This window comes from Onychomys torridus, chromosome 15 (genome assembly GCF_903995425.1).
Source record: "Onychomys torridus chromosome 15, mOncTor1.1, whole genome shotgun sequence".
NCBI lineage: Eukaryota > Metazoa > Chordata > Mammalia > Rodentia > Cricetidae > Onychomys > Onychomys torridus.
This window is the reverse complement of record NC_050457.1, coordinates 8,675,106-8,685,067: the sequence shown is the minus strand read 5'-3', so window position 1 is coordinate 8,685,067 and position 9,962 is coordinate 8,675,106.

The window sequence follows — 9,962 nt, the reverse complement described above, 5'->3', positions numbered from 1 at the left end:
TAGCAGGTGGGAGAGCTGGCCCTGAGGTCATAAGCGCTGGAGAGCTGTCCTTGCCTCTCACAAGCTGAAACACTCAGGAAAGTGACCCCTGCACCTCTTTGGAGCAACATAGTAGAGCTGGCCCTGATGGCATAAGTGTAGGAAAGCTGACCCTGAGGGCATGAAAACAGGAGAACTGGCCTTGCTCATTGCTGCCTGGACAATGCTGGAGAGCTCACCCTGGTGATGAGGATGGTGGGCTGACCAACCCTACAACTACCCAGGCCCAGAACCAAGGTTATGAGTTGGCCCAGAGTTGCAGGATCTCCATGACATAGGACAACAACAGGATATTCAAGAGGAGTCCCAGTGAGGGACCAGTATCAATAGGGTAGAAGAAACTAGAGGCCTCCAATCAGACCAATGACTCTTTGCAATGAAGACAAAGATATTTGGACAAAAGGACATACTGTATGACTTGCTGTGTTACACTACAGCTTCCATGACAAGATTTTTCTTCTTAACTTTTATTTTATTATCTTGTGGGAAGATGTAGCAGGGGCAGAGTATGGATATAAAGGGACAGGAAATACATGGATCAAGATGCATGATGTGAAAGACACGAAGAATAAATAAAAATAAATTTAAAAAAAGAACAGAGAGGTTATTTGTAATAGGCTTGAATGTGCAAGTAAGATACAGCATCTTGGGAATAAGAAGGAGGAAAGAAAACAAGGAAGGACATAAAATAGATATTTAGTGAGCACCTATAATGTGTGTGATACTTTGCCATCTAATGTTTCTGAGTTTTCACAATGCCCAGAGGTTCCTTGGAAATATACCCATTTTATAGACAAGATTACTGAAAAATCATATAAGCCAACACTGCCTGGATGACCAGGATTCTTAGGCTGGATAGCACAGAGACCTATGATAGAAAAAAAGTCAATAAAATGATTCTTAATGATATCTTTATATACTCATAGCTTGGTGCCTAGCCCAATCATCATCAAAGAGGCTACCAACACCAGCTGATGGAGCACATGCAGACACCCACAGCTAAACATTAATCACAGAGACAGCCCAAATTGGGGATCCCCATAAGGTCTTTCCCACTCGAGCTTGGGGCCCTGGAAGAAGAGGAGAAAGAAATATAGGAGCCAGATGGGTCAGTGATACCAGGAAAACAAACAGTCCACCAACATAAGTAAGTATGGCTCACAGACTCTGAAGCAGCAACCACAGAGCCTTCATGAGTCTGTGCTAGGTCCTCTGCACATATATATGGTTCACAGTTTAGTGTTTTTGTGGGACCCCCTAACAGTAGGGGTGGGATGTCTTTGACTCTTTTGTCTGCTCTTAGGACCATTTTCCTCCTACTGGGTGGCCTCACCCAGCCTTGATATGAAGGTTTGTGCCTAGTCTTATTGTATCTCTTTATACTGTGTTGGGTGGATATTCCTGGGAGGCCTGCATTCTTCTGAAGGAGAATGGAAGAAGATGGATCTGGGGAAGAGGGGAGATGGAGTGGCGGGAGTGGGGGAGGGGAAACTGTGATTGGGATGTGTTGAAGATAAAATACAATTTAAAAAGAAAGAATGAAAAGAAAAGGGGGCTGTGAATTTGAAAGAGAGCAAGGAGGACTAGATGAGCGGATTTGAAGGGGGAAATGGGAAGAGGAAATGACAGGCTTATAACATGCTTATATTAATACCAAAAATAAAGCTGAAAACATAGCTGAGCATGGTAGTGAATACCTTGATCACTGCACTCTGGAGAGGGAGGGAGGTGGAACGAACTCTGTAAGCTCAAGGCCAACTCGGAGGATGCAGAGACTTCCAGGCCAGTTGAGGATACGTAATGAAGCCTTGTCTAAAAAGTTAAATATAAAAGAAAGGAAAAAAGGGGGCCCTGGTCCCAATACCCCTTCAAGGACATGTCACCAATTACCTAATGTTCTTTCACTAAATCCCATTTTCTAAAAGTCCATCAATTCCCAAGAGCATCAAGTCTCTAGCACATGAGCCTTGGAGGACATTCCGAAAGCAAGCCATAGCAGATATTTATTTAACATTTGAACTTTTCACACTATGAAGTGTCCATAGTACAGAGTACTTTGTACTGATACGGTTTTTCTTACTAAAGAGTATGATCGAAGTGCATACCTATAGTCCCAGCATTCAGAAATGAGGCAGGGATATCAGGAGTTTGAGACCTACCTGGGTTATATAGTGAATTCTACATTAGTTTAGGCTACACAGAAAGACCCTGCCCCAAAGAAAGACTGTGTTAGTGTGTTAAGACTTGTGAAATTGCTCAGTGGGTAAAGGCACATACTGCCCAACCTGCTGACCTGAGTTCAATCCCCGGTTCCACTTGGTGGAAAGAGAGAAATGTCTTCCAAGAGTAGTTGTCCTCTGACCTCCACATGCATACCATGACACACACACAAGTGTTCACACAAATATCTACACATATAATAAATAAATATAAAAGAGTTTTTGAAAAGCATGATAGACATAAGCATAAGAGTGTTCTGGCTGGTTTTGTGACAATTTGACACAAGCTACCATCATCAGAGAAGAAAGAGCCTCAGTTGAAAAAATGCCTTCAAGAGATCCAGCTGTAAGGCGGTTTCTCAATTAGTAATCAGTGGGGGAGGGCCCAGCCCAATGTGGACAGTCTCATCCCTGGGCTGTTGGTCTTTAAAAAAGCAAGTTGAGCAAACCAGGGAAGCAAGCCAGTAAGCAGCAGCCCTCTGAGGCTTCTGCATCAGCTCCTGCCTCCAGGTTCCAGCCCTGCTTGAGTTCCTATCCTGACTTCCTCCAGTGAAGGTACGATGATCTAGAAATGTAAGCCAAACTTGCTTTTTGGTTATGGGGTGAAAGACCCCCCGGCACCCCTATAGGAATGCTATGTTTGCAAGGCTTATAAGGGAACAAAAGACAGTTCCAGGAAATAGAATGGCCCCACCGCAGCCCAGATAGCCGATAAGCATTGCCCTGTTGTGCAAACCCCCTAGCTTGTGAGGCACGTAGGGGAACAAAGGAATTCAGCTAGAAGGCAACCAGAGCAGCTGGAATTCTAGATAGGGGTTGAGTCGACACACATATCTGGTTACCAAGGAAACCCACAAACCGCCCTGAGCCTGAATCCACGCCCCATTTGATTTATGCTTATATATTCGCGCCTCACTTGAATTGTCCAATCAGAACCATTCGCGCCTTGTTTAAACTATCCAATCAGAACCCTTTGACTATTCGCGCCTCACTTGAATTGTCCAATCAGAGCTTTGTAACCATTCGCGCCTTGTTTAAACTATCCAATCAGAACCCTTTGACTAATGCTTTCCCGCGCTTCTTGCTATAAAACCCATCCCACCAACCCAGAGGCGCGCTGGTCTTCCGAGAGGCTTTGTTGCCCCAGGTACCTGTGTTTGAATAAACCTCGTGCTGTTGCATCTGATCGGTGGTCGCTGCGTGCTCCTTGAGCCGGGGGTCTCTCCTGAAGGGAGACCTCTCCGGGGGTCTTTCAGGGGTTTCATTGCAGCAATAGATACCCTAAGACAAAGGGTGTGAGAAATTCTTGTGATGCAGGATAGTTTTATCCCCCTTTTTTTTTTTCATAAAGGAGTGGATAATAAAATATGGAAGTGAATTCTAGCAAAGCTCAGCTTATAGTATTTTAAGTTTTACAACAATCTTTTCAAGGAAATCTCTGGGGAAAATTTACCTAATTTACTTGTTCAAATATGTTCCTCTCACATCTAATTATCTTGTGAGTTAAAAGCTCTCATGGCTTTTTGTGCTTCTACAGTTCAGATAAACATGCTTCAGTCTATGTATATCGTTACCTTTTCCAAGGAGTACTCAGTATGCAAAACAGCTCAACCCACAAGTTATGTCATTAGTCTCTAGCATTAATTTTTCTAATCAAAATGAAGAATGCTGTAAAACATTTTATTATCGATACCATTTTTTAACTTATACCTTGGTATAGTAATTGCTAATCAATAAAAATAGAGACATTGGTTTAAACAGTTTTCGAATTTCCCAATAACACTGACATCTTATCCTGTTTCCTGGGAAATAGAATCTAAGGTTGAAATGGGCGTAGAGAGAAACCCTTCTGAGATCATGTTCTTGGCGTTACCACTGTGGAGAAAAAGTCTTGAACAGAAGGAAGAGGTGAGGCAGTCATAGTAAAGCTCACTCCAACTTTGTGGGTGGCTCTGAACCTGACATAACCTTTCAAAGGTGTCCCAACTTGAGACAGGGTTGCTTTATGCCATGCACTTTGTGTCTTGAGTACTTTCAAATTATTAGCTCATACAATTTTCAAAATAACACTATGTAATCTAAATATGCCTTGATCTGAAAATTTTAAGTATAAATGGTTTTCTCCCCAGAAACATGCCCCAATACCAGAAAGGCTTTTTTAAAAACAGGTACTCAGTAATTTTCTTCTTTTTTAACTAAGAATTTTTTAAATTAATTTTACCTACCAATCATGGAACCCCCTCTTCTCTTCCTCCTACCCCTATGGCCTCCATCTAACCTATGCTCCATTCTCTCTTACAAGAAGGTAAGGCCTCCCATGTATGGGAAGTCAGCAACTCCTGACACATTCCGTAGAGGCAGGTCCAAGCCCCTCCCCTTGCCTCAAGGCTGTGTGAGGTGTCCCACCACAGATAATAGGCTCCAAAAAACCAGCTTATGCACGAGGGATAGATTCTGTTCCTGCTGCCAGGAGGCCCCTAAAGCAGATTAAGCTACACAACTGTTTTGCTATGCAGAGGACCTAGTCCAGTCCCATGGAGGCTCCACAGGTATTGGTCTAAATTTCATAAGTTCCCACTAGTTTGGTTGTCTCTGTAGGTTTCCCCATCATGATCTTGATGCCCCTTGCTCATAGAATCCCTCTTCTCTCTCTTCGACTGGACTCCTGGAGCTCGGCCTGGTGCTTGGCTGTGGATCTCTGAGTCTGCTTCCATCAGTTACAAAAGAAAGGCTCTATGATGACAGGGTATTCACTGATCTGATTACAGGGTAAGCCAGTTCAGGCACCCTCCCCACTATTGCTAGTAGTCTAACCAGGCTTTCTGGGAACTTCCCTAGCACCAGGTTTCTCTCTATGCCCATGATGTCTCCCTCTATCATGGTATCTCTTACATTGCTTTCCTACTCCATCCCTGTTCCAGCTTCAACCTTCCCATTCTCTTATGTTCTCATCCTCCATTGTCCCCTGCCCTCAGTTTACTCATGGAGATCTCATATATTTCCCCTTCCCAGGATGATCCATGAATACCTCTAAGATTCTCCTTGTTTGGTAACTTCTCTGGAGCTGTGGTTTGTAGTCTGGTTATACTTTGCTTTACATCTAGTATCCACTTATGAGTGAGTACATACCATGATTGTCCTTCTGAGTCTGGGTTACCTCACTCAGGATGATATTTTCTAGTTCCATCCATTTGCCTGTGAATTTCACAGTGTCATTGTTTATTTACTGCTGAGCAGTACTCCATTGTGTATGTGACCCACATTTTTTTATCCATTCTTTGGTTGATAGATATTGTGTTCTGGCTATTACAAATAATGCTGCTATGAACACAGTTGAGCATGTGTCCTTGTGGTATGATTGAGAATTCCTTGAATATATGCCCAAGAGTGGTAGAGCTTGGTCTCGAGGAAGATTGATTCCCAATTTTCTGAGAAACCACCATACTGATTTCCAAAGTGGCTGTAGAAGTTTGCACTCCCACCAACAGTGGAGGAGAGTTCCCCTTGCTCCACATCCTCTCCAACATAAGCTGTCTTCAGTGTTTTTGATCTTAGCCATTCTGACATGTGTATGATGGTATCTCAGAATCGTTTTGATTTGCCTTTCCCTGATGACTAAGGATGTGGTATTCAGTAATTTTCAATGAAAATTACTCTGTCCTGTATAAGTAGCCCCATTTGGTGGCAGTCATTCGCTGGAATAGTTTTTTTTTTTTCCCATAGTTGCACTATCTAAATCACAGATGGCCTAAGATGTCTGTGATTTACTCTCAATAACTGAGGATATACAATGTGAAGACATGTATTGATACATATGTATATGTTAATTAGACTACAGCACAAAGTGCCATTACTCTCCAAAATTTAAAACTCATTTTCTTAGGCATGGTTAACTGATAATTAGTGAAAAGGACACCTTGCTGCCCAGTTTTATGTCAGCTTGACACATGCATCTGAGAGGCAGAAACCACAACTGAGAAATTTACTCCATGAGATTAGGCTGCAGGCAAGCCAGTAGATAATTTTCTTAATTAGTGATTGATGGGGGAGGGTCAAGCCCATTGTGAGTGGTACAATCCCTGGGCTAGTGGTCCTGAGTCTTACAAGAATGCAGGCTGAGCAAGCTAGGGGGGATTCTGCTGGTAAGCAGCAACACTGAATGGCTCCTGGATCAGTTCTTGACTCAGGATTCCTGGAGAGTTTCAGTTCCTGTCCTAACTTCCATTGATGATGAACAGTAATGTGAAAGGGTAAGTAAAACGAACACTTTTCTCCCCATGTTGCTTTTGATCATGGTGTTTCATCACAGCAACAGTACTTAACTAATACAGAGGTATTCCAGAGAAAGCTATGACAAGTGCATGGTCATCAGAATCATAACTTTCTATTAACATAGTGAATGTTAGCAAAAAGGTTTAATCGGTAAAGTTAATGTTATTCAAAGTATAGTGAATAACTAATTTATTTCCTACATTTCACCTTTGCAAAGCATACAAATCTAGTAAGCACCCTACTATATCCTTAAGAATTGATCCTTTCTTCACAGCAAGTCCTAACCTACTTCCAGTTTTTCTTTTTTGTGCATGACCCTCTGAGTTTTATTAGTTTCTTGTCCTAGCATGGGTGGGAAGTTATTTACTGGACCTAGGAAAATGATACTTCCTTTCCCCAATTGGCCCCCAGGAAGGGGGCCTCATCCTTGAAGAAATGTTGATGGACTAGATCATGTGCAGGTCTCATTACAGATCTCTACAGCTGCACTGAGTTCAGGAGTACAGCAGCTATTTCATGTCCAAAAGATACCTTTTTACTGTACATCTCCCTATCTTCCGGCTCTTATGTTCTTTCCACCTGCATGAGAGTTGAGAGTCAGAGGGGGTGGACTGTGAAAATGACTAAAATTCCTTATGTAAATGCTTGAAATTGCCAAACAGTCAAAACCTAATAAATAATTTTTTTAAAAAAAAAAAGGAACCCAAAAGTTGAGCACTTTTCTTAATTAGTGATTCTCTCCAGCTATTGGTTCAAGAATATGCTGGTCCCTAAGGCCTACCTCAAACTATGCATCCACAGCAATAAAACAACTATGCGTATGTGTGAAGGCCAGTGTTCAAATTGGCCTTCCATGATTATTACATTGCTTTCTCTTGCTGTAACAGAATACTGGGGGCCAGATAAGGTATTTAAAAAAATTAAGCTTTAATTCACTTATGGTTCTGTAACGATAGAGAGTCCAAAAACACGACAGTAGCTTTTGATGGGGGCCTTGTCTGGGGGCCTTGTTGCAGCACTGTGACATGGCAGAAAGCATCATAGGGCAAGAAGCCTTACAGACGGAACTCAGGGCTGTTTGTTTGTTTAAATCAAAACCACTCCCATAATTTGATTTTTCCATTAATTCCTGAATGGATTAAAAAGTTTGCAGAGTCCTCATAACACAATTACTTCCTAAAGGACCCATATTTCCACACATGACTTTTGAGGCACACTCTTTGCAACCCAACACTGGTAATCCTTAGTGTGTATCCCTTTGCATAGTACTCTCTTGGATCAAAGCAAGCAGACCTATATAATCAATAAGATATTGGCATAATAGTTACTTCTGGGTATAAGTCTTAAAAGATATGGCATATTTAAATATTATGTGGATTATCTGTTCTGGAAGGAAAGAGCTCCATTTTGTGAAGCTGTTGAAGTTGTGAACAGATCCACATGGGTAGGAGCTGAAGACATCCACCATTATTCTAGGCTAACTTGGCTAACCGTAGGAATGAGCCAAGGTGGAGGTAGCTCATGCCATCTGGTAACACCATCTTAAATCAAGACAAATCCCTGAAACAAATCTGTGAAGCCAACTTGTTTTCAAATTCCTGAACTACAGAAACTGAGGTAAACAATACTTAATATTGCTTTACATCAGTAAGTTTTAGGGTAATTTGCTACAGAGAAATAGATAAATATTACATTACCAACATAAAAGGACAGAGTTCTGGAATATAAATTAACTTATAGAGGAGATTATAGGAAGTGGTATATACCTCATTGTTAATAAATATTTATATATAAAATGTCTTTGCATAGCTCAGTGTGATAGTGTATGTCTATAACCCTAACACTCAGGAAGCTGAGGCTCAAGGATCAAGAGTTCAAGATTACCCCAGACCACATGGAAACACTTTGTCAAAAACAACAACAAAAACATGCTAAAGACAGCACACACTATGGTCACAGTATTTGGAGAAATTAACCTACTTCTGATCTGGAAGTGTTCTCCCTGAAAGCTAGTCTTCTTCATGTAATTAGGTGCTATGCAAGCTACTGAGGGAGAAAAGTTATCAGTAGTCTCATCCAGCTGCAAATCCCATGTATTTCAGTAATGACCAGGCCAGCAAGATATCTCTATTTGTAGACTAGTGGCACAAATATCTTGGAGGTAACCAACACCTATCTGATTGGACTCAAGGTCTGCTCAATAGGAGAAAACTAATACCTGGTACCGTGAAACTAGCCAAGAACCTGTGGACAAAGCTGTTCCAGAACCTATAGTTTCCAACTGCCAGCTATACCCTTGTATCCATACACAAGTGCAACTTTTGTCCCTTGTCAAGCACCTTCTTTTTGCAGCTGACAGAGGCTATTACAGCAAGTAAATGAGTGAATAAATGAGTGGTCATCCCAAATGGGACATTTACAACACATCTAAGGCTACATCTAAGGCTCAGGGAATATTTAGGAAGAGGAGGTGGAAAGAGTGTAAGGGCCAAGGACTAGGAGGATGATTGTGAGATACCATCTTCTGGATACTTTAGGACTGTTTCACCTATGAGCTCTCAAATGTATTGTGCCTGCCACAACAGTGAACATACCGTGGATAGGGGAAGTTTCACAAAGTCCACCCTGAGTCAAAGAACTCTAAGCAGTCAATGACTAAGTGAAGGAGAATATGTATAAAGCGTGTGTGTGTGTGTGTGTGTGTGTGTGTGTGTGTGTGTGTGTTCAAATATATATGTATGTATTAGAAAAAGAGGCCATGAATTTGAAAGGGGACATGGGAGGATTTAGAAAAGGGAGAGGGAAGGGCAGAAATGATGAAAATACACTGTACTCATGTATGGAATTCTCAAAATATAAAAATATTCACCACCAGTGTCTTTCTATGAAGAATTTGTTTTCCTTGTAGCTACCCCACCACCTATCTTGATGCTACTTTTATCTATCTGAAAAAGCAAATAGTTGTATCTGACCAAATTGTCTTCTGTCATTTTGAGTTTCAAGTTGATTTTTTTCTGCTTGTAACAGTTTGATTCTCTGCACTTGTCTTTATTACCATCATCACTCTAATATAATCATCTCTCACCTGGACTATTACAATAAACTTCCAATTAATTTATATCTATTGGCTCTTTTCCATTTCATCATAACCATTAAAGTTATAATGATCCTTTAAAAACACATACCTATAATTCCACCACTGCTCTTCTCCCATTTAGAAATCTTTAAATGCTTGGAAGAGTTCATTAAGTAAAAGTTATGAAGACAAAACATGTCCTATATAACCTCTGCTGGGTCCCAGCCTTCCCACTCTTGTCTTCCAATCTTCTTCTTGCTCTCTGTGATTCTGCCCTTCACTAACCTTCCTTCAATGATTAGTATTCTTGTTTTCTCTGACCATCAAGGATACTTTGTTTCATTTTGAGACATGGT